The sequence below is a fragment of the Mesoplodon densirostris genome, chromosome 8, assembly GCF_025265405.1.
Source record: "Mesoplodon densirostris isolate mMesDen1 chromosome 8, mMesDen1 primary haplotype, whole genome shotgun sequence".
Taxonomy (NCBI): Eukaryota; Metazoa; Chordata; class Mammalia; order Artiodactyla; family Ziphiidae; genus Mesoplodon; species Mesoplodon densirostris.
The window spans coordinates 68,381,561-68,406,544 of record NC_082668.1 but is presented as its reverse complement, the minus strand read 5'-3'; the positions used below and the strand labels follow the sequence as shown (position 1 = coordinate 68,406,544).

At 38.8% G+C, this 24,984-nt stretch overlaps 1 pseudogene; it reads right to left on the bottom strand.

Moving 5' to 3' along the window:
- LOC132494746 (TBC1 domain family member 17-like) overlaps positions 1–24,984 on the bottom strand; it is a 90,267-nt pseudogene that overhangs the window by 34,316 nt on the left and 30,967 nt on the right.

Here is a 24,984-nt window from a genome sequence, read left to right as displayed (position 1 = left end):
GAGACAAACCATAGAGGGTTGCTTAGAACTTATCTCACCATATACATGTTGCACTCTGTCATTATTGTGCAAATATAAATATAAATTGCATTAAGGGGCTTGCAAATGTAAATATAAATTGCATTAAGGGGCTTGCTTTGATGGTATGGTATGTAGCCTTTTGATTTTAAGAACCCTTGAAGGACAGTGCATTATGTCAGCACAAACACTGTAGTTATAGAAGGAAACCAAGTTTTTTTTTATATATATCTGAATTTCTGAGACAGGCAAATGTATTAATATACAGAAATAGGGAGCCATTTACAGATCCTTATCTCTTTCTGTAACTTATTGCCAAGATGTTCTTTATTTATTATTTGTTTTATCCAGAGAGAGAGATGGTTTTTGAAATTTGATGATCCAGAAGGTTAGCTTTTCTGCCCTGATCAATAACTTTGGACAAACACCTCCATCCCAGAACCTACTGGGGGCCATTACTGGCATATCTGGGGTTTGGGACCTATGAAGGAGCATGTGGATCAGAGATGTCTTCCCAGAATATACCTCGAATTCTTTATCAATCTTAAGGCATTTCTAATGAATTCTTAGTATTTCCTGTTTGCTAATGTGTTGGGGATTTGGTGAAAATTGAGCTATGTTTAAATGGGAGAGAAACAGAGAGAGAGAGGAAGAGGGAGAGAAGGAAAGAGAGAGACAGCAAGAGAGAGAGAGAGAGAGACCTTGAATACAACACTCCCACCCTTTTCCTAGATCTGGCCCTAGCCCTGCCTCTTCTCAGAAGCTACTTTTCCTTGAGATGCTGATGGGTGAAAGAACTGTACCAGATATGCATTCAGAAAAACTGGGTGATAGTGTTCTGTGATGTGTGGGTTAGAAAGTTGGCTTAGAGAACTTGCTTTAAAAGTCTTTTAAACAGAATAAAAAGGCTTTAATGTTTTGGAGAGAAAAGAAAAGGTGACTTTTGTGTGCTTCTTAATGCATTTGTGTAGCTCTGAATGGATATATTATAGAACTCAAGAACAGAAGATTAAGAAATTAAGGATCATGATGCTTAAAATAGATAACCACTATTTTTTTTCTCACTTTAAGCAAAGCAATCTGCTAGGCAGGTGAGATTTCTGAAATAACAATAAAATATCCAGAAGCCTGGGAAGCTACTTCTCTACCAGTAAATATTTCCAAATGGACTTTTGATGAATATTTTAAATTTTATCCTAGCAACATATAGATAAGCAAAACTAGGGAAAACAATCTTCTGATGCCCTTCACTGTTCAAGCTGCCCAAAGTGCGTGGAGAAAAAAGGACTGTGATGCATTTAAAAATGCTCTCCTACAAAATCAAATCAGTGCCTAATTCTCTGCTTTCTTTTTAAGATTACAGATTTGTCTTTTGTTTTTGAAATCAGTGACAGCTAGGAAGGAAAAAAATCATCCTGGGTATTATTATAAGCTATATAATTGCTTTTCTTTCCTCATCTGATGAATTTCTCTTTTTACTTGCTATTACTGCCATTAGGCCATAAACAGAGATGGGATGAAGCCTCGCTAGGGTTCCAGTGAAACTACTATACATAGTTGAAAAAGTATCATCAGAACTATATGTATATAGTGTCTGAAACTGACCCTTAATATATGCAGATATTCTGTTTCTCAGGAGGAAGTAGTGCTTATTTCTTAGAAGGTAATACTCTGATTTACTCTGTTTTTATGTTTCTGCCTAGTATTGTATTTATGTCTATTTCTTATCTACCATATTGTAAACTCCTCAAAGGCAACAGTTCACTGCCCTCTTCAACATCTTCAGCTGTGCCTTGCTATTAGCAAGATATAATAAAATTTCTTTAACAAATGAAAGATATAGATAGAAGGTAAAAATACCATGTAGGCCTGCCCTACTAATAAACTATGTGGTTTGATTTAGAGGGACACCAAAAAACCCATTGTCCCCAAATATATTTTCTCAGATTTGAAATGTCTTCATTTACTTTCACTGTTTTAGGGTTAATTTATTTTTGTTCCCAGAAGGCATCTGCTAAAACAAAAGTTTTACCTGGGAAGAGCTTTGAGGGCATGGGACATAGGTGCATTTTGAATGGGAAAGACTGGTGGGGAGGATGTGAAGTTGGGATGCTGTTGGAGGGGATGGTCCTAGGCAGAAGGCATCTGGGAGAGGAAGCTACTGAGGGGAAGTAAGATGGTATCAAAAGAGTTGTATTTTGCATCTTTCTTAAGATTCACAGTGTGACATATAGAAATTTTAAAAACACCAGGTAACCAGAAAATCTTGCTTGTTAGGTTTTGCAATGCAATTTGAGGCCTATATTCAGAACTGCCAGCTCACAACATAGACCCCTATGTGTGTATACCCCCTTTCACGTGCAGTTCCAGTGACTGCTCTCAGCAGAACTGTAGATAGCTGTAGTCAGGCCAGGTGAGCTATAACCTGTAAGGACATTCACCCACTCCAGATCACCAAGAGTTGATTCTGTACATAGGAGGAATTTCCAAAAGCATTTACTTCCTTTAAATCCTCCAAAAGACTTCAGCAGGATGTAAACCCAGAGGGTGATCCTGGGGGACCATAACAATCCTAGAGCTTTCCAAAGAGGAAGGAAGCTCTGGCAACAATCAGAGGCAGTGTATCCCAAGACACCTCCCCACTGCATCCTCCATAACCCCCTGTCTGCTGCTTCTCCCTTGCCATTTTTCAGAGCCCTTTACGCAGTTAGCAAGGGACTCAGGTATAAAGGGTTGGCAGGGATTTTGTCCGTTTCCGCCTTTCAGAATCCCTAATTGGAAGTATCCAGGGTCACACAAAGTAGATGTTGTTAGACAACATGTTCCAGGACAGACTAGTCAATCAAAGATCATGTAGCTTTTGGCAAATATATAATAATATTTTTATGAGTTTTCTTTGAGTACATAAAGCAAAAGCTGGTCAAAAAATAGCTTAATTCCCTTTTGGTAGCAGAATTGGGAGGAGCGATGGAGAAGGTGGGTGAGAATGAGAAAGAGAGAGAGAGAGGGTGGTAGTCCCTGGGTACTGCTGCTATATTGCAGGGTCTATCAACATTCCCATTTCTGAGACCTCAGGGGACTATAATTTAATGTAACTATAAAAATTTACCCTCTGAATTGAAAGTTATCACCTTGGAACTTATTTTTCTCATATTTTGCATTTTTTTGAAGAGGGAAAAGGATTCACTCCCCTCCCCACCATGCTAAAATTAGAAGAGAAACAGAGAGAGCCTACTTTATTTGGCTGTTGTTTGAGAGACCTCTGAAATAAGATAATGTAATATGGTTTTGGAATTAAAGATTTTTCTATTTCCACAGCTCCCTTTTATTTTTAAATATTGTCTTAACTTACATCCCCTTCTTTGCCTTCCACAATGTGTGTGTACATGTGTGTATAAAACACAATTGTTCTTTATATCAAACCTCTCTCTACCTCTTCTCCACTAAACAAAAATTTGTTCCTATCTGCAAGGCACTGTGCTTTGGGCTCAGAAAAATGAAGAATAAAATATCCTCTGTCCTTAATAGAAATGTTCTCTTCTCTTAAAGAAACATTTGGTTTGTTTTGTTTTTCTGTGTTAGGTTTTAACCTTCTTGAGAGTAAAAACTGGCATTAAATGCATAAATTTACTTAAAGGCAAAGCATTACACAGTCTCATAAAAATGCTTGTAAGTCTTCAAAAATGGTGACTTTCTGTGGTGTCATTAGTTTTCTGCCATCAATATTCCTTACTTTAGGTCTGGTTGAGTGAGCTCCAGAAGGCAACCAAGGTGTGATGGACAATATAATGTTCCCTCAAAGATGCGTCATATTCTAATCCCTGGAACCTGTAAATATGTTGTTTACAGGGCAAAGGGGAATTAAGATTGCTAATCAGCTAACCTGATAATAGGGAGATTATCCTGTTTTATCTGGTCACAAGAATCATCAAGAGCAGAAGAGAGAGGCAGAAGAGATCAGAGAGATATGACATGAGGATATAGCCCTCCATTGCTGACTTTGAAGATGGAGGAAAGGGCTACAAGCCAAGGAATATGGGTGACCTCCAGAAGCTAGAAATGGCAAGGAAATGGAGTCTCCCCTACAGCCTACAGAAAGGAAGGTAGCTCTGCTGATACCTTGATTTTAGTCCAGTAAGACCCATTTTAGACATCTGACCTCCAGAACTGTAAGATCATAAATTTGTGTTGTTTTCAGCCACTAAGTTTGTGGTAATACATTGCAGCAATAGAAAACAGAACACAAGGTGAACACAAAACAGATCACTCTAATAGATTATTCAGTTAATTCCCCTCTTGGATGATCAGATTCCTCAAATTGTCTACCTGAATTTCCTGACTGTTTCCATTCTATGGCCTTATTAATATTCTCCCCATTTCAGATTCTATGCCATGGACTTTTCATTTCTCTGTGTTTTCTGTTTTTTTCTCCAAAACGTACTTGTTTCTCATTGTTTAGGGCTTTTTTTCTACAGATGAGAACATCTCTGATAATAGCTGTCAAAGATTATCTTTTTGAAATGGGAAAATTGTTTTGTTCTATATGATCTGTATCAGTCAGGATCCCATCAAGAAATATAAACCACATAGTTGTTTGAACAAGGAGAGTTACATATAAAGAATTATTAACTAATTATTAATAGCACGGGGATTGGAGTTTTGAGGAATTGGAAGTAAGAACTGAAGAAAACCCTAAAGAATATAGAAAGAGCACATATAAGGAACACCCACCACCCCTAGGGCTTAGATAGGACACCTGAGGAAGAGATCCTCAGGGTTGAGATCCAAACCTTGCTGGAGGGCATAGCTGTGGCTCACTGGGTAGTGAAGGTAGTGGTGCCTTGATGGTGGAACTCTCTGAAAATCTGTACTCTGCAGCTTATCAGAAGCCCACCCTCTGGGATGCCAGGGAAAGCCCTTCACAGGAAGATATCTTGCTGGAGGTGCTCCATTGTGAAACTACCCAAGAAGGGTGCTAGGAGAAGCTGTTTACCACCAACTGCTGCTGGCCTCTGTGTACACAGGAGCCAGATGCTGGAGAAACCATATGTGCTGTGGAAGCTGGGCTCTGGAGAAGCCATGCACTCTGGATCAAGAATCAGGAAGAAGGCCCTTTCCTCCTGCAGTGTCTCTCTAGCACCCTGTACTAACAAAGCTTAACATTATGCCCACTTACAGAGGAAAAGTATTTACAGGGTTCACCTCCATTTACAGAGCAGGCAATGAAGGGTGAATTTGGAGCTGAGAGGCAATACATTGACAACTGGAAAATGGCTCCAAAGGGCATATAACATAGGATAGTGGTTCTCAAAGTGTGATCTGTGGATTCCTGGGTTCTCTGAGATTCTTCCAGGAAATTTGTGAGGTCAAAACTATATTCATGATAATATTAAAATATTATTTGCCTATACTGTTTTGACACACATGGTACAAAAACAATGGTAGTATAACTACTAGAACCTTAGCAGAAAATAAAGAAGTGGTACTAAACTATACTACTAATAGTCGTTGGATTTTTGACTACCACATACATGGTGAACAAATAATTTCTTTTAAGAATATCCTTGATGAAGCAGTAGGAATGATTAATTTTATGAAATTTCAAACCCTGAATATATGTCTTTTTAATATTCTGTGTGATGAAATGGGAAGAATGGATGAAGTAATTTCTGCTGTGTATCCAACTACGATGATTGTTCTGAGGGAAAGCAAGTATGCAATTGTTTAAGTTGCAAGCTGAACTAGCCACTTTGTTTTCATAGGATGGCAATTTAAATGGAAAGAATGACTGACAAACTATGGTTATGCTGACTTAGGTATTTGGTACACATTTCCTTAAAAATTAACAAAGTGAACCTGCCAATCCAAATAAAAACTGAGCATTTGTTGCCAATGATAAAATTCAAGGTTTCAAGTAGAAATTATAATTATGGAAAACTTGTATCTGCCACTGTGATCTTGAAAGCTTCCCAATCCTTAAAGACTTTTCTGAAGAGATTACTAGGAATGACAGTAATATGACTTTTTGATAAGTATGATGAAATATGTCAGTAGTTAGAAGATCTGATAACCTAGTGAATTAGTATTTTCTAAACAACCAATGCATGCTGTCACAAAATCATTCATGGATAAAAAATTCATTTAAAGTGTAACATAGTTCAATGAATTTTAATGCAATACAAGACAAAATAGTCATTGATAGGGTTTCGGATTCCATATTGCAGCTAAGCTTTAAGATACTACCACATGTTGAGTTTTGGGTAGTATCAAAGAAGAATTTTCACAGTTATCTGAAAAAGCTATTTAAATTCTCTTCCCTTTTTCAACACCTGTGTGAGGCTGGATTTTTTTTTTTAATACACACTTCAACCTACGTATCCCAACAGATTGAGTGCAGAAGCATGTATGACAATCCAGCTGTGTTCTGTTAAGTCAGAGCTGTTAAAGTGATTTACAAAGATGCAAAATAATGCCACTTTTGTCACTAAATTTTTTGTTTTGGAACATATGGTTATTTATTTTATTTTATTTTTTTTAAGCTGTGGTTTTCTTTTTTTTTTTTTTTTTGAAGATGTTGGGGGTAGGAGTTTTTTATTTTTGCTGTGTTGGGTCTTCATTTCTATGCGAGGGCTTTCTCTAGTTGTGGCAAGTGGGGGCCACTCTTCATCGCGGTGCGTGGGCCTCTCACTATTGCGGCCTCTCTTGTTGCAGAGCACAGGCTCCAGACACGCAGGCTCAGTAGTTGTGGCTCACGGGCCTGGTTGCTCCGCGGCATGTGGGATCCTCTGAGACCAGGGCTCGAACCCGTGTCCCCTGCATTAGCAGGCAGATTCTCAACCACTGCGCCACCAGGGAAGCCCATATGGTTATTTTTAATAAAAGTATTTTATTTATGTTAACATAATTGGTTTATTATTTTTATATTAATTACTAGATATTTAAATGTTAATTAAATTTTATAATACAATAAGTATTAATAGATAGAATTTACATATAGAAAAGGTCTCTGGGTACCCAATGATTTTAAAAGTTTGTGAGGTGGTCCCGAGGACAAAAGGTTGAGAACTGCTGACATAGGAAATAAATGAGTGGAAGTTGTAGATTTTAGCTTAAGGTAAGGAAGTACCATCTGAAAATTAGATCTGTCACAATCCCATAATCAGACAAATGAAAGTTAAAATACCAGATAGAAATAATTTCTTACCCCTCACACTGGCAAACATTAAAAATCTGATAGTGTCAAGTTTGGTGAGAGTGTGTGAAAGTAAGAGCTCTCATTTATTGTTGGTGGAATGTGAGTGGTATAATCACTGGTGACAGCAAATTGGCAGTCTCTTGTTTAATCGAAAATGTGTTCCATAACCCAGCAATTCTACTCTTTATTATATATTCTTGAGAATCTCTTACTCTTGTGCTCAAAGATGGAATGGGCAAAGATGTCCATTGTTAGCCATCTTTGTAATAGCAAACAAACAAATACAAAGCAGCCCATCATATAACAGGATCCCATATAGCTGTGAAAATGAATACTCTACCTCTCTCAATGTATATATAGACCTTTAAAAAATAATATTGATCAGCATATTACAGAGTGACATATGATATAATATTGTTTATGAACATTTTTAAAGCCACATGCATAATGCACATATATGTTAGGTTGAAACACATAAAATTGTGTTCTTTAGGTCAAAAAAAACAGTTGAATATCAACAAATTTATATTATTTAAACTAAATACAAAGATTTTTAAGAAAGAGCCTTGAGTTTATCACACTAAATTCCTCTGGGAAGGAGATAGGCTGACCAATGAGAAGAGACTTCAATTTTATCTCTAATATTTAATTTCTTTCATAAAAACGAGGAAAAAACGACAAAATGTCAAAATTGTAAACTCTAAATGCAAGGTACTTAGGTATGTTACTTTTATATCCTAACATATTATTTTTTAAACTAAAATTGTCAGAAAGAGGATGAAGTGAGTCAAGAGGCAGTATCCCTTTACTTGCAGTGTCCAGGGTATTGTAGGGGACATGCAAGCACCCAATGGGGAGGCTCCTGGGAAACCCACTGCCTTTACTCAAAGGAGTAAATGTGCTTAGTGCAGCTTCGGGTTCCTTGGCAGCCTGTTGTAGAGGGGAAGAGACATGAGGATTATGGATTTCTTTAGACCGTATAAATCCCAGTATCTAATTAGGTTCACAAAGACTGACTTCCAGTGCTGAGTGAAGGAGGATTTTTGTCTAGCAGGCTCTTCATTTCAACAGAGCTTAAAGTACCTCCAACCAGCCATCCTAAGAGGGTCCATTTGGGTATTTTTCATCAGCACTGGGAAAGTTAGAATGGTCAATTAGAAATGGACAAATGGACTTAAGATGTAATTAGAAATGGACAAATGGACTTAAGATGTATAAGTTGTAGCTAATCGACAGCACATAAACTAATGTAGAACAAGCATCCTTGAGTTGTACTCTTATTTTTCCTTTTGTTTGAATTGCTTTCAAAGTGGAAATTTTAATGGGATTCTCACCAGATTGAAAATGAATGATGCAATAAATAAGCATTTAAGTCTTTTAAGTAGATATTACTTGCTGAGCTCTGGGTAGAGAGAAGAAGGGAAGATCTGACCAGGACCTTCAGAAAATCCAAGTCTAACTGGATAACAATAGCCCATAGTAATGAATTTGCTACCAAACAAGCCATAGGAAGTGATAAAATTGGATCTTGGCAACCAGGGCTGGAGAGAGCACTACTGCAATTGTGGAAAGACTGTGGAAGGAGCTTGAGAGGTGCTCGTCGAGGAACAGCTTCCTGGGGGATATGCAGCCCACAGAGAATTGAAAAGGGAAATGGTCCAATTTACCTGTGTGAGGGATGACTTACTTTGGGACTTGAGATTTTTGCTGAGTCTGGAGGTTAATTCTGGAAGAATGGATTGAGCTAGCAACACAGAGTGATTCACGGCTGAGGTTTGACTCTTGCAAATGAGTTGGGAAATATGAGGAATGTGAAATACAGCAGGCAATGGCTAAATAATTCAGGGATGGTTATTGTTATTAGAATGTGTGAGGCAGTCTTCTATTTATAGCATGTTATTCTGAGCGTTTGTTCAACACCCACCTCCACCCAAAGAACTCCATGTGACATCAGGCTAGAAAGTTGCTCATCTAGGTGAAATTACATAGGGGATTCCAATGGAGCTTCACATTATTCACATTTCAATGACATTTCCTCATGAAAGATATAGGACTGCTTATAGCCAGCTGTCAGACAGACAGTGACACTGAAATGTGCTCTGAAGAGGACCCTGGATACTTCAGGGTTTTATTTCTCTAGGTTCTGGCCACACCAGGGTAGAAACTTCAGCAAGTCTCTGCCCTTTTCTTGCCCTGCTCTAGGTTAAATTGGCCCAAATGAATCACCTTTTGTAATGTATCTGTAGAACCTCTTCTGATTCTTAAGTCATTTCCATCTTCTTGGTTTAGCATCCAGATAGTTTACTTATTCTCTAATTAATTAATTAAATAATTAAATATGTATTGAGTAGTATGCTAGGCGCAGTTAAATAAGAAGTTTAGCATCTAATGAAGGAGATAATGAACATCCTCAAATAATCTTAAACTGGAATGAGAAGTGCCATATCAACCAAGAGCAGGAGGCGTTCAGAGAAGGGTGATGGTGGTGGGTGGGAGAGGTAAGGAGAAGATAATAGAGGAGGAGATATTTGAGAGACTTACAGTAGAAGCAGGACAAAGGTGTGAGCCCTCTGATCAGGTTTATGGTTTGGTGGTCCTTTAAACTGATGGTTTTAAAATATTTGCTCAACATTGTTTAGTAGAGAGAAGAAGACCCACGTGAGACTCTTCTGTACTACCCCAAGTCATCCCTCTCTGGTCTCAAGCTTGTACACCCTATTTAGCGGGATACAAGCCCTGCAGTCCCCTGGACCCACTCTCCCTGGAAGGCAGTCTAGCCACTTGCCATCTGTGGTTATTCACACTTACCCCTGCCAACCCCCCTCACCCCAAGTGGCTTTATTAAATTATTTCTTCTTAACACCTACAGTGCTGTTTCTGAATGGAATTCTGGTAAACACAGTTTGCTCCATTTCACTACACACTTGAGCACTGCTGGAGTAGTTGCCATCTGGCCTTCTCCCTAACCTAGCTCTGGAAGAAGCAATAGACTGAGCAAAGGTGCAGAGGCTGGAGAGCTTGGGGGTGACATAACAGAATGTAAGCTGTCATTTGTAGAAGAGACGTGGGAGAAATTGCGACACAGGAAGTGGTGTCAGCAGGTAGAGACCTTTGAAGGCTGGTCTAGTCCAAGATAATTGGCTTCTGCTCACTAAGTCACAATAAAGTACTAAAGGATAATTAGATGGGATTATGATTTGCATAATTGGATTTGTAGTTTTAGAATTCTTTTTTGGTTAATAAAAGGAACTACTGGACTTAAAGATGTATAAAAGTTATGCATTCTCATTATAATTTTTCTTTATAAATTTCTACATTTTGAAAATTTCTATAGTCACTAATAATCATAATTGTGGTTGATATTTTGCTTTTTCTGTCTATTCTATTTCTTTGGGTGAGTATACTTACATGGTTGAGATTACACTGTGTATACAATTTATTTTTAGGTTTTGTACTCAATACAACAACAGCGATGTCCCATGTTATTAAAAACCCTTCATGAACATTGTTTTTATTGGTTGTACAATATTTTGTGGAAATACTATTATTTCTTCAACCATTTTTCTATTATCGAACATTTCGGTTATTATGTATTTAATATTACCTAGTGTTATAATTATTTTATTAAGATTCATTTGGCAGGGCTTCCCTGGTGGCACAGTGGTTGAGAGTCCACCTGCTGATGCAGGGGACACGGGTTCCTGCCCCGGTCCGGGAAGATCCCACATGCCGCAGAGCGGCTGGGCCCGTGAGCCATGGCCGCTGAGCCTGCGCGTCCGGAGCCTGTGCTCCACAACAGGAGAGGCCACAACGGTGAGAGGGCCGCGTACCGCAAAAAAAAAAAAAAAAAAAAAAAAAGATTCATTTGGCAGCAATATGATTTGGGGAAGGAGGTTACGTTACACAAATAACACTGACTGGAAATGGGAGCCAGTGACAGGAAGAAGTTTCAGTGATTCAAGGTCTAAATTGGGTAGCAACAAAGGAAAGGAATAGAAGAAATCAAGAGGATTATTGTTACCTTCTCAGGCTTTGATTCCCTTAAGGCCTACACTAGGTTTTCTTCCTCTTTTACACCTAGTGAGCCCTCATTTACATGTTTAATGAATGAATGAATGAGCAAATGAATGCTAGGCTTTGGTGATGCTGGTGTCACTAAGAACCATCACATACTGTCCAGTCTAAATAACTTTCTTGCTTATATGGCCTTCCCAAAGAAAATGTTATCCATCCTTAGAAACTGTTATCCAAATGGTGCCAATGTACCAATTCCCTCTGATAGATCTGACGTATTTATTTTTTTTTGGAAACAGAACACCAGTGAAAACAAAGAGTAGTTAGTAAAGAAGTTAATATATTTGCTTCTCTCTCTTTAAATATTTATTTACTTCTGGTCAATGAGAAAGTATTTATAAAAATTCCTATAATGTGCCCAGCACTGTGCTCAGTGCTTTTGAAAGTAAAGTGTGTATTTCATCTTATGCACAATTTATAATTTGGTTGTGTAGCAAAAACTAACATGCAACGATAAAAAGAGAGTATGATTAGAGATAGTGTTTAGTTGAGAATACATTTACTATGTGCTGAAGCTTAGAGACAAGAGTAAGCAAATGGGATAGGGATATTGGTAAACACAATAGAAGGCAATGCAAATTTTATGAACTAAATTGAATCTCTGTCAGTGTTGTGATTTTGCCTAATTCCATAAAATGGAGGCAGGCAACAGCTGGTCCCCACTTGCTGTGTAGTAGATTTTTCTTTACTTCCCTGTGATAAATGGAGAGTCCTAAACTCATTTAACAGTGATTCACCCCCATATTCTCAGCTGAGATGTTGGCCTGCATATACAACCCCAGAGACAGACAGACCTGTACCTAAGACCTGCTATAATCCATGTTAGTAATCAATATTTACTGGTGCAATGATCTCACTCTGGGAAATAATGCTTATGAGCTAATTGAGCTAATGAGAATATATTAGCTATTGGTTTCATGAAACTGATGGCAGTGTAATCTAATTCCTACTGGCTCCTGGATAACCTTCAATTTAAAGGCAATGGCATTAAGAAATGTTAGACTGAGTATGCTCAAGTGTACATGGTATGTACTCTTTAAGCAGCACAAATGGCTATCAGAAAGACATAATGATTGTTTAGAGCATAAATTCTTCACCTGGGGTCCATGGATAGAATTCAGGAGTTCTGTGGACTTGGACTGAAAAGAGTACACCTTGATTTTCCCTAATTTGTAATGAAATTTAGCATTTTCTTTCATTACGAATATAAGCAACTAATTACAGTAGTATTCAAGGTACCTGTGATGCAGCCATTAATAGAAACCACAGATATTTTTGTGTCACATTACAGTCAATTCCTGTATCTTAAGATATTGTTTACATTCAACACTACTTCAAAAATATGACGATTATCAGACCTGCAAATAGATTTTGTTATGTCATACATTAATAAGGAGTATATTACTATATCATTAATTTGTTTTTTTTAACATTTTGATATTAGTATTTAAACTTAATTGGTTTGCTTTCTATTTCTGTGTTTTTTATTTTATGCTTTTAAAAACAGTATTGTGAGGCAGCGTCACAGACTTTACATGACTGAAAAGGGGTCCATGTACAAAAAGATTAGGGGCCCTTTCTTAGAATAAGACTTTGGAGCCTTCTTTTCCCTATGGAGACTTTGCTACTTGCAATACAAATTCTTTCTGTTTTTCTGACATAGGGGTATCCCACCAGTCCCTTTCTATGGGGGAGAACTTGGAGTGGTTCTGCTGTCAGTTTACACAGTGAGATCTTACACCATATGTAACTCTAGAGGCTGGAGAGATGACACTCTGCCAAAATGGTTGGGAAACATGGAGAAACAGAGAGCTGGTGGCTGGACCATCTTACAAGGAGAAGTGACTTCTGTAAAATTGTATCACATTGCAGACTGCTGCCTTTCCTTCTTGGCTATTCTGCTTCTGGACTCACATCATATTAACAAAAATTTTAAACAAATAAACTAGCAAAACATAGGGATGCATGAGCCAGCCTTTCTTCCAGCTATCTGGTTCAGTTGAGGGATGGTAATAGAGTAAAAAAGGAAAACCAGATGGTGGGGGTCAAATGGTCATTTCGTCTCTTAACATGAGCCCTCACTGGCAGTGTGACCCTGGGTAAGTAACAACACATTGTCTCTAGACTACGTTTTCCTCATATTAAGATCAGGGGCCAGTTGTGATTCTGACTGGGTCCTGAAGGCTGGTAAAGATGGAACAGTTATTCAGGGCTCAAGTTTTTGCTCCCTTGGTTCTGACCCTCTGACAGCCCAGGCATGTGATAAGAGGAATCAGGAGAATGGCTGGAACTCAGCTTCTCAGCAGCCTCTTGGATGATGACCTGGAATGCTGCAGGGTCTGCTGTTTGAGGCGATAACACAGGGAGGCTCTTTTTGGCATTAGCTTGCCTGGGTCTTCAAAGGTGAAATGAACCATGTCATCAGTTGAAGCAGTGCAGGTTGCCTTTCACAGAGACTATTGGAAAGAAGACTCCTTACCAATCATGCTCTTGGATGGCTGAACTGTGTCAGAGTGTAGGAGTAGGTTACAAGTGGGTCCAAGCATAAGTCTGATTCAAATGGTGATTATTTTCCCTAATGCTTACTTTACTTTCCATAGCCCATCTCCTTATTTGTTTATTTTTATTTTTTCATTATTTCAGCTGATTTTAAAAATTGCTCGTTCTCACACACTCAGCTCTGAGGATGAAAATAAGCCTGTCAGATAAGGTTTTATGGCCTAAGTTGGGGAAGTAGACAGAGGGCAAAGGAAAAAGGTACAACATTTGAAGTGTAAGCTCCTAGTTTATTGGGTAGAGTTGTGAAAATGTGTGGTTTCTCAAGCTGCAGATCAATTTATTACAGGTTTAAAATACTTATAGTAAATATTTCATGGTGACATCTTGACTCAGTAAACATAGATCTCAGTGGTTTGTGCAAACATCTCTAGTTCCTTTCCGAATCTGAAGCCCACCCCTCTTTTTGAGAACTGCATCCCTGCTTTTGAATTCCAAGAGAGGGAACTGCTTGTGAGCTCTTGGACTGGTTTTAATGTAGCCCAAAGATTCTTCTATTAGACGTTCTCTAGTCTGTGGGACTCATTAGGAACATTTTGGTTGTTCTTAAAGCATAAGGGCCTTAATTTAGCAGAATGTTTAGTTGATTGCAATTTTTGTATAACCTACCTTTTGGAGAAAAAGGTAAATGTCAATGAAGTACCTACTGGTGCTTTGTTCAAGAAACCACCTTTCATATTACAGTTTGGAATCAGTGAAAAATGTGTTTAATCTCCTGTACCTGCTATTTTATGACTATACTTTATGACTATGATTAACATGCAGGAATGACCGAAGGCACAGCAAAGGCTCAAATCATTAAAGAGCCAGAAATGTTTAAGAACAGCAAAGTTTGAAACTCAATTTTTTCTTGCTTAGCAATCTTGATTATCAAACCTCATATTGAATATGATGATTGATTTAAGTTTTACAATCCTTTAGAAAAAGAGCTAAATCTTGCTAAGCTAGCTACTTAAATGGAATGGTATCTGACCTTCCGTTTAGCATGGAAGTCATTATATTTAAGCTTTAGGTATATTTTGCAGGCTGTAAACTAAACTTAGATTTAGTCACCAATGTAGCTAAGGAATTGATATCCACTTAATTGTTAATTTATTTGGCTTGCATATTTTTGTTTGTTTGTTTGTTTTGTTTTGGTTTTTTTTTTGCGGTATGCGGGCCTCTCACTGTTGTGGCCTCTCCCGTTGCGGAGCACGGGCTCCGGACGCGCAGGCCCATCGGCCATGGCTCACGGGCCTAGCCGCTCCGTGGCATGTGGGATTCTCCCGGATCGGGGCACAAACCCGTGTCCCCTGCATCGGCAGGCGGACTCTCTACCACTGTGCCACCAGGGGAGCCCTTGCATATTTTATAGAATAGAAAAAATTATGCTGAGGAAATATCCAACTGACTAAAGGAAGAACCATGAGCATTTAGCTTCAGAATGAGAAAGCTTCTGGAAAGGAAACAAGAAAGTGAAGCAAACTTTTTATGATTTTAGGTATCTGACCTTTATTCTTTTGGGGTAGCAGTAGTGGGCTGAGAAGACTCTTCTGATTTTGGGTGTGTGTAATTCCCATGATTATTGATAGGATTTCTGGAATATAGCACTTTAATCACTAGATCTGGACTGGACCATGAGATTTGTTTATTATTTAATTTTACTTGAGAATCTGCAGGAATATTATTCACAGCTCTGGACTTTCTTTTTTCATCCACGTAGCATCTCTTTCAGCCTCATTATTTTATGTCTGTAATTAGATGAGTCATAAAATCAAATGCAGCATGTGCTAGTTTGCACCTCTGGACAGAGGAACCAGTGTATAGCTCAGTGAAATGAGGAAGCAAGCCTCACACATTTGTGCAAAAGGTACAAAAGTACATGCTTTTGTAAATGTAGTTAAAGTTTTAGGTCTGATGGTTTAATAGAGCCTTTAAGTTCATGAATAATATGAAGAGAGACATGAGATGCAGAAGTTAAAATGAATGTTGCAACTCCATCTAACAGAGTGTATAACTTGAGTCAGCTCTAATTTCACATTCTGACCCCTTGTTTCTGTGCCATTTATCTAGAGAACTGAGCTGGGGTTTTATTCTACAGCATTTTATCCATGTCTCTAGCTCTGTGTGCTGTCGCTCTGTGTCTTGAAGCTATATAGTTCTTTTTGCCCACTTTGGAAATCAGCAATTTCCTACTTTCCTCAAATCAGGTAGGGACAGCCAAATGCAGCTTTACAAAAAAATGCTAATTTCCCATCCATTCGACAAATGTTTATCAGTGAGCCAAATACTGATAAATATGCTGAGAATGCAGCCTTGAACAAAATGGACACAATTCCTGCCCTTGTAGAACTTGTGATCTACTTGGGAAACAGATGTTAATTAAGTGAAAATTATGTAACTTCAAATTGTTGTAAGAACTGTGGTGGAAAAATATAAGGTGCAATTTCTGATTGAAGATTATGATAGATGCTAGTTTGGGACGTCAGGAAAAGCTTTTCTGAGAATGACACTATGATGATTTGAAGGATGAGTAAGAATTAGCCAAGGAGTGAGTTGGAGAGAAGATTGTTCCAGGCAGGTAGAAGCACAAGTAAGAAGGCCCTGGGGAGGGGAAGAACTGGGAGCATTCAAGGAATGGAAAGGCAGCCAGTGTGGCTGGTGCATGGTGTGTGTGTGGGAAGGAGGGTTAAGAGACAAGTGTATGGGCAGGGGCCAGATGTGGTCCATTTTAAAGATTTTGATTTTATCCTAAGAAGAATGACAAGCCATTGTAAGCTTTTAAGCAGGAGAATTGCACAATGGTATTGAAGTAGCTGAAGACCACTTTTTTTTTTTTGAAAAGCTGAATTTATTTATTTATTTATTTATTTATTTATTTTAACATCTTTATTGGAGGATAATTGCTTTACAATGGTGTGTTAGTTTCTGCTTTATAACAAAGTGAATCAGCTATACACACACATATACCCTCCCTCTTGAACCTCCCTCCCACCCTCCTTATTCACCCCTCTAGGTCATCATAAAGCATAGAGCTGATCTCCCTGTGCTATGCAGCAGCTTCCCACTAGACATTCATTTTACATTTGGTAGTGTATATATGTCAGTGCTACTCTCTCACTTCGTCCCAGCTTACCCTTCCCCCTCCCCGTGTCCTCAAGTCCATTCTCTACGTCTGCATCTTTATTCCTCTCCTGCCCCTAGGTTCATGAGAACTATTTTTGTATTTTTTTTGTTTTTTTAGATTCCATATATATGTGTTAGCATACAGTATTTGTTTTTCTCTGACTTACTTCACTCTCCATGACAGACTCTAGGTCCATCCATCTCACTACCAATAACTCAATTTTGTTTCTTCTTATGGCTGAGTACTATTCCATTGTATATATGTGCCACGTCTTCTTTATCCATTCATCTGTCGATAGACACTTAGGTTGCTTCCATGTCCTGGCTATTGTAAATAGAGCTGCAATGAACATTGTGGTACATGACTCTTTTTGAATTATGGTTTTCTCAGGGTATATGCCCAGTAGTGGGATTGCTGGGTCGTATGGTAGTTCTACTTCTAGTTTTTTAAGGAACCTCCATACTGTTCTCCTTAGTGGCTGTATCAATTTACACTCCCACTAACAGTGCAAAAGGGTTCCCTTTTCTCCACACCCTCTCCAGCATTTATTGTTTGTAGATTTTTTGATGATGGCCATTCTGACCAGTGTGAGGTGATACCTCATTGTCGTTTTCATTTGCATTTCTCTAATGATTAGTGATGTTGAGCATCCTTTCATGTGTTTGTTAGCAATCTGTATATCTTCTTTGGAGAAATGTGTATTTAGGTGTTCTGCCCATTTTTGGATTGGGTTGTTTGTTTTTTTGATATTGAGCTGCATGAGCTGCTTGTAAATTTTGGAGATTAACCCTTTGAAAGTTGCTTCGTTTGCAAATATTTGCTCCCATTCTGAGGGTTGTCTTTTTGTCTTGTTTATGGTTTCCTTTGCTGTGTAAAAGCTTTTAAGTTTCATTGGTTCCCATTTGTTTATTTTTGTTTTTATTTCCGTTTCTCTAGGAGGTGGGTCAAAAAGGATCTTGCTGTGATTTATGTCATAAAGTGTTCTGCCTATATTTTCCTCTAAGAGTTTGATAGTTTCTGGCCTTACATTTAGGTCTTTAATCCATTTTGAGTTTATTTTTTGTATGGTGTTAGGGAGTGTTCTAATTTCATTCTTTTACGTGTGGCTGTCCAGTTTTCCCAGCACCACTTATTGAAGAGACTGTCTTTTCTCCACTGTATATTCTTGCCTACTTTATCAAAAATAAGATGACCATATGTGCATGGGTTGATCTCCGGGATTTTTGTCCTGTTCCATTGATCTATATTTCTGTTTTTGTGTCAGTACCATACTGTCTTGATTACTGTAGCTTTGTAGTAGTGTCTGAAGTCAGGGAGCCTGATTTCTCCAGCTCTGTTTTTTCCCTCAGGATTGCTTTGGCTATTTGGGGTCTTTTGTGTTTCCATACAAATTGTGAAATTTTTTGTTCTAGTTCTGTGAAAAATGCCATTGGTAGTTTGATAGGGATTGCACTGAATCTGTAGATTGCTTGGGTAGTATAGTCATTTTCACAATGTTGATTCTTCCAACCCAAGAACATGGTATATCTCACCATCTGTTTGTATCATCTTTAATTTCTTTCATCAGTGTTTTATAGTTTTCTGCATACAGGTCTTTTGTCTCCTTGGGTAGGTTTATTCCTAGGTATTTTTTTATTTTTGTTACAGTGGTAAATGGGAGTGTTTCCTTAATTTCTCTTTCGATTTTTCATCATTAGTGTATAGGAATGAAGGAGATTTCTGTGCATTAATTCTGTATCCTGCTACTTTACCAACTTCATTGATTAGCTCTAGTAGTTTTCTGGTAGCATCTTTAGAATTCTCTATGTATAGTATCATGTCATCTGCAAACACTTACAGCTTTACTTCTTCTTTTCCAATTTGGATTCCTTTTATTTCTTTTTCTTCTCTTATTGCTGTGGCTAAAACTTCCAAAACTATGTTGAATAAGAGTGGTGAGAGTGGACAACCTTCTCTTGTTCCTGATCTTAGAGGAAATGGTTTCAGTGTTTCACCATTGAGAATGCTGTTGGCTGTGGGTTTCTCATATCTGGCCTTGATTATATTGAGGTAAGTTCCCTATATGCCTACTTTCTGGAGGGTTTTTATCATAAATGGCTGTTGAATTTTGTCGAAAGCTTTCTCTGCATCGATTGAGATGATCATATGGTTTTTCTCCTTCAACTTGTTAATATGGTTTGTCACATTGATTGATTTGGGTATATTGAAGAATCCTTGCTTTCCTGGGATATACCCAAGTTGATCATGGTGTATGATCCTTTTAATATGCTATTGGATTATGTTTGCTAGTAATTTGTTGAGGATTTTCGCATCTATGTTCATCAGTGATATTGGCCTCTAGTTTTCTTTCTTTGTGACATCTTTGTCTGGTTTTGGTTTCAGGGTGATGGTGGCCTTGTGCAATGAGTTTGGGAGTGTTCCTCCCTCTGCTATATTTTGGAAGAGTTTGAGAATGATAGGTGTTAGCTCTTCTGTAAATGTTTGATAGAATTCTCCTGGGAAGCCCTCTGGTCCTGGACTTTTGTTTGTTGGAAGATTTTTAATCAGAGTTTCAGTTTCAGTGGTTTTGATTGGTCTGTTCATATTTTCTATTTCTTCCTGGTTCAGTCTCAGAAGGTTGTGCTTTTCTAAGAATTTGTCCATTTCTTCCAGGTTGTCCATTTTATTGGCATTTAGTTGCTAGTAGTAATCTATCATGATCCTTTGTATTTCTGCAGTGTCAGTTGTTACTTCTCCTTTTTCATTTCTAATTCTATTGGTTTGAGTCTTCTCCCTTTTTTCTTGATGAGTCTTGCTAATGGGTTATCAATTTTGTTTAACTTCTCAAAGAACCAGCTTTTAGTTTTATTGAACTTTGCTATTGTTTCCTTCATTTCTTTTTCATTTATTCCTGATCTGATCTTTATGATTTCTTTCCTTGTTCTAACTTTGGGATTTTTTTGTTCTTCTTTCTCTAATTCCTTTAGGTGTAAGTTTAGGTTGTTTATATGAGATGTTTCTTGTTTCATGAGGTAGCATTGTATTGCTATAAACTTGACTCTTAGAACTGCTTTTGCTGCATCCCATAGGTTTTGGGTCATCGTGTTTTCATTTCCATTTGTTTCTAGGTATTTTTTGATTTCCTCTCTGATTTCTTCAGTGATCTCTTGGGTATTTAGTAGTGTATTGTTTAGTCTCCATGTGTTTGTAGTTTTTACAGATTTTTTCCTGCAATTGGTATCTAGTCTCATAGCACTGTGGTCAGAAAAGATACTTGATATGATTTCAATTTTCTTAAATTTACCAGGGCTTGATTTGTGACCCAAGATATGATCTATCCTGAAGAATGTTCCATGAGCACTTGAGAAGAAAGTGAATTCTGTTGTTTTTGGATGGGATGTTCTTTATATATCAATTAAGTCCATCTTGTTTAATGTATCATTTAAAGCTTGTGTTTCCTTATTTATTTTCATTTTGGATGATCTGTCCATTGATTAAAGTGGGGTGTTAATGTCCCCTACTATGATTGTGTTACTGTCGATTTCCCCTTTTATGGCTGTTAGCATTTGCCTTATGTATTGAGGTGCTCCTATGTTGGGTGCATAAATATTTACAATTGTTATATGTTCTTCTTTGATTGATCCCTTGATCATTATGTAGTGTCTTTCCTTGCCTTTTGTAATAGTCTTTCTTTTTTCTTTTTTTTTTTTTTTTCTTTTTGCGGTATGTGGGCCTCTCACTGTTGTGGCCTCTCCCGTTGCGGAGCACAGGCTCCGAATGCGCAGGCCCAGCGGCCATGGCTCACGGGCCCAGCCGCTCCGCGGCATATGGGATCCTCCCAGACCGGGGCACGAACCCGTATCCCCTGCATCGGCAGGCGGACTCTTAACCACTGCGCCACCAGGGAGGCCCCAGTCTTTATTTTTAAGTCTATTCTACCTCATATGAGAATTGCTACTCCAGCTTTCTTTTGATTTCCATTTGCATGGAATATCTTTTTCCATGCCCTCACTTTCAGTCTGTATGTGTCCCTAGGTCTGAGGTGGGTCTCTTGTAGACAGCATATATATGGGTCTTGTTTTTGTATCCATTTAGACAGTCTATGTCTTTTGGTTGGAGCACTTAATCCATTTACACTTAAGGTAGTCATTGATATGTATATTCCTATAACCTTTTTCTTAATTGTTTTGGGTTTATTATTGTAGGTCTTTTCCTTCTCTTATGTTATCTGCCTAGAGAAGTTCCTTTAGCACTTGTTGTAAAGCTGGTTTGGTGGTGCTGAATTCTGTTAGCTTTTGCTTGTCTGTAAAGGTTTTCATTTCTCCATCTAATATAAATGAGATCCTTGCTGGGTAGAGTAATCTTGGTTGTAGTTTTTTCCCTTTCATCACTTTAAATATTTCCTGCCATTCCCTTCTGACTTGCAGAGTTTCTGCTGAAAGTTCAACTGTTTACCTTAGGGGGATTCCCTTGTATGTTATTTGTTGTTTTTCCCTTGCTGCTTTAATATTTTTTCTTTGTATTTAATTTTTTGATATTTTGATTAGTATGTGTCTTGGCATGTTTCTCCTTGGATTTATCCTGTATAGGACTCTCTGCACTTCCTGGACTTGATTGACTATTTACTTTCCCATATTAGGGAAGTTTTCAACTATAATCTCTCCAAATATTTTCTCAGTCCCTTTCTTTTTCTCTTCTTCTCCTGGGACCCCTATAATTCAAATGTTGGTGTGTTTAATGTTGTCCCAGAGGTCTCTGAGACTGTCCTCAATTCTTTTCATTCTTTTTTCTTTATTCTGCTCTGTGGTAGTTATTTCCACTATTTTATCTTCCAGGTCACTTATCTTGTCTCTGCCTCAGTTATTCTGCTATTGATTCCTTCTAGAGAATTTTTAATTTCATTTATTGTGTTGTTCATCATTTTTTGTTTGCTCTTTAGTTCTTCTAGGTCCTTGTTAAATGTTTCTTGTATTTTCTCCATTCTAGTTCCAAGGTTTTGGATCATCTTTACTGTCATTATTCTGAATTTTTGTTCAGGTAGACTGCCTATTTCCTCTTCATTTGTTTGGTCTGGTGGGTTTTTGCCTTGCTCCTTTGTCTGCTCTGTGTTTCTCTGTCTTCTCATTTTGCTTAACTTACTGTGATTGGGGTCTCCTTTACGCAGGCTGCAGGTTCATAGTTCCCATTGTTTTTGGTGTCTGCCTCCAGTGTCTAAGGTTGGTTCAGATGGTTGTGTAGGCTTCCTGGTGGAGGGGACTGGTGCCTGTGTTCTGGTGCATGAAGCTGGATCTTGTCTTTCTCGTGGGCAGGACCGCATCTGGTGGTGTGTTTTGGGGTGTCTGTGACCTTATTATGATTTTAGGCAGCCTCTCTGCTAATGGGTGGGGTTGTGTTCCTGTCTTGCTAGTTGTTTGGCATAGGTTGTCCAGCATTATAGCTTGCTAGTCATTGAGTGTGGAGCTGGGTCTTAGCGTTGAAATGGGGATCTCTGGGGGAGCTTTTGCCGTTTGATTTTACATGGAGCTGGGAGGTCTCTTGTGCACCAATGTCCTGATCTTGGCTTTCCCACCTCAAAGGCATGGGCCTGACACCTGGCTGGAGCACCACGACCCTGTCAACCACACAGCTCAGTAGAAAAGGGAGAAGAAAAGAAGGAAAGAAAGGAAAATATAAAATAAAATAAAAAATTATTAAAATAAAAAATAATTATTTAAAATAAAAAAGTTTAAAAGTAATAAAAAAAAAAGAAGAAAGAAATAAAGAACAGAGCAACCAAACCAAAAAACAAATCCACCAATGATAAGTGCTAAAAGCTATACAAAAACAAACAAAGAAACATAATGGACAGAGAAAACCCTAAGACAAATGGTAATAGCAGAGCTATACAGACAAAATCACACAAAGCAGCATACACGTACAGGCTCACAAAAAGAGAAAAAGGAAAAAAAAAATCTGTATATTAAGGAAAAAAACAGAAGAGAGCAACCACATCAATAAACAAATCTACCAATGATAATAAGCTCTAAATATTAAACTACAAAAAACATAAAACCAGAAAGAAATTAGATGCAGAAAGCAAACCCAAGTCTACAGCTGCTCCCAAAGTCCACCCCCTCAATTTGAGGATGATTCGTTGTCTATTCAGGTATTCCAGAGATTCAGGGTACATCAGGTTGATTGTGAAGATTTAATCCGCTGCTTCTGAGGGTGCTGGGAGAAATTTCCCTTTCTCTTCTTTTTTCACACAGCTCCTGGGGTTCAGCTTTGGATTTGGCCCCGCCTCTGCGTTTAGGTTGCCTGAGGGCATCTGTTCTTCACTCATACAGGACGGGGTTAAAGTAGCAGCTGATTAAGGGGCTCTGGCTCACTCAGGCCGGGGGGAGGGAGTTATACAGAATGCGGGGCGACCCTGTGGTGGCAGAGGCTGGCATGACATTGCAGCAGCCTGAGGCGCGCTGTGTTTCTCCTGGGGAAGTTGTCCCTGGATCACGGGACCCTGGCAGTGGTTGGCTGCACAGCCTCCTGGGGGGGTGTGGATAGTGACCTGTGCTTGCACACAGACTTCTTGGTGGCTGTAGCAGCAGCCTTAGCATTTCATGCCTGTCTCTCGTGTCTGCATTGATAGCTGTGGCTCATGCCCATCTCTTGAGCTCATTTAGGTGGTGCTCTGAATCCCCTCTCCTCGTGCACCCGGAAACAATGGTCTCTTGCCTCTTAGGCAGTTCCAGACTTTTTCCTGGACTCCCTCCCAGCTATCTGTGGTGCACTAACCCCCTTCAGGCTGTGTTCACACTGCCAACCCCAGTCCTTTCCCTGGGATCTGATCTCTGAAGCCAGAGCCTCAGCTCCCAGCCCCCACCCGCCCCAGTGGGTGAGCAGAAAAGCCTCTCGGGCTGGTGAGTTCTGGTCAGCACCAATCCCCTGTGCAGGAGTCTTTTCGCTTTGCCCTCTGCACCCCTGTTTCTGTGCTGTCCTCCATGGCTCTGAAGCGTCCCCCCTGCTACCACCCGTCTCCATCAGTGAAGGGGCTTCCTAGTGTGAAGAAACTTTTCCTCGTTCACAGCTCCCTCCCACTGGTGCAGTCCCATCCCTGTTCTTTTGTCTCTGTTTTTTTTTTTTCTTTTGCCCTACCCAGGTACATGGGGAGTTTCTTGCCTTTTGGGAAGTCTGAGATCTTCTGCCAGCGTTCAGTAGGTGTTCTGTAGGGGTTGTTCCATATGTAGGTGTATTTCAGATGTATTTGTGGGGAGGAAGGTGATCTCCACGTGTACTCCTCCGCCATCTTGGAGGTCTCATCCTGAAGACCACTCTTGTTACTGTGTGGAAAATCAGTTAGAGGAGGAGGCAAGACTGAAAAATGGAGTAAAACTGCTTTAGCTTAAGATAAGTTTATAGCAACCTGGACTCCAGGGATAGCACAACGCTGGGCATAAGTTAACAGATTCAGTTATATTTTTTCAGTAAAATAGACAGGACTTGGAAATGGCTTGGATGAGGGTATGAGGAAGAGGGAGGACTTTCAGATTTTTGGCTAGTGCAACTAAGTGTATGGAAAAGATGGCATTTACTGAAATATGGAAGGCTGGAGTTAGAATGAATTTGAGGGGAAATCAAAATTTAATTTTAATATGTTATGGATGAAATGTATTTGAGACATTATAATGGTGATGTTAAAGAATTAGTTGGATATAAGGGTCTCTATTTAGGAGAAAGAAGAAGAGGTCCAGGAGAATACAGTGTCAGAGGAGGACCAAAGAGAGCATTTCAACAATAAGAGAAAAGTCAACTTTATTGAATGTTGTTGTTAGTTTAGTAAGATGAGAATTTAATAACTTAGAGGTGATTGGTTACTTTAGTAAGAATAATTTTGGAAGTGGAGACAGGACTTAGATTGTAGTAGGCTGAACAGTAAATGGGCAGTGAGGAAATGGATATAGAATGCACAGAAAACCTTTTAGGGAAGGATTGGCTATGAAGGGCAGCAGGGAGAAGAATGGTCCCAGGTGGGGATTGTGCATCAAGAAAGGACTTTTTAAAAGATGAGAGAAACTAGAGC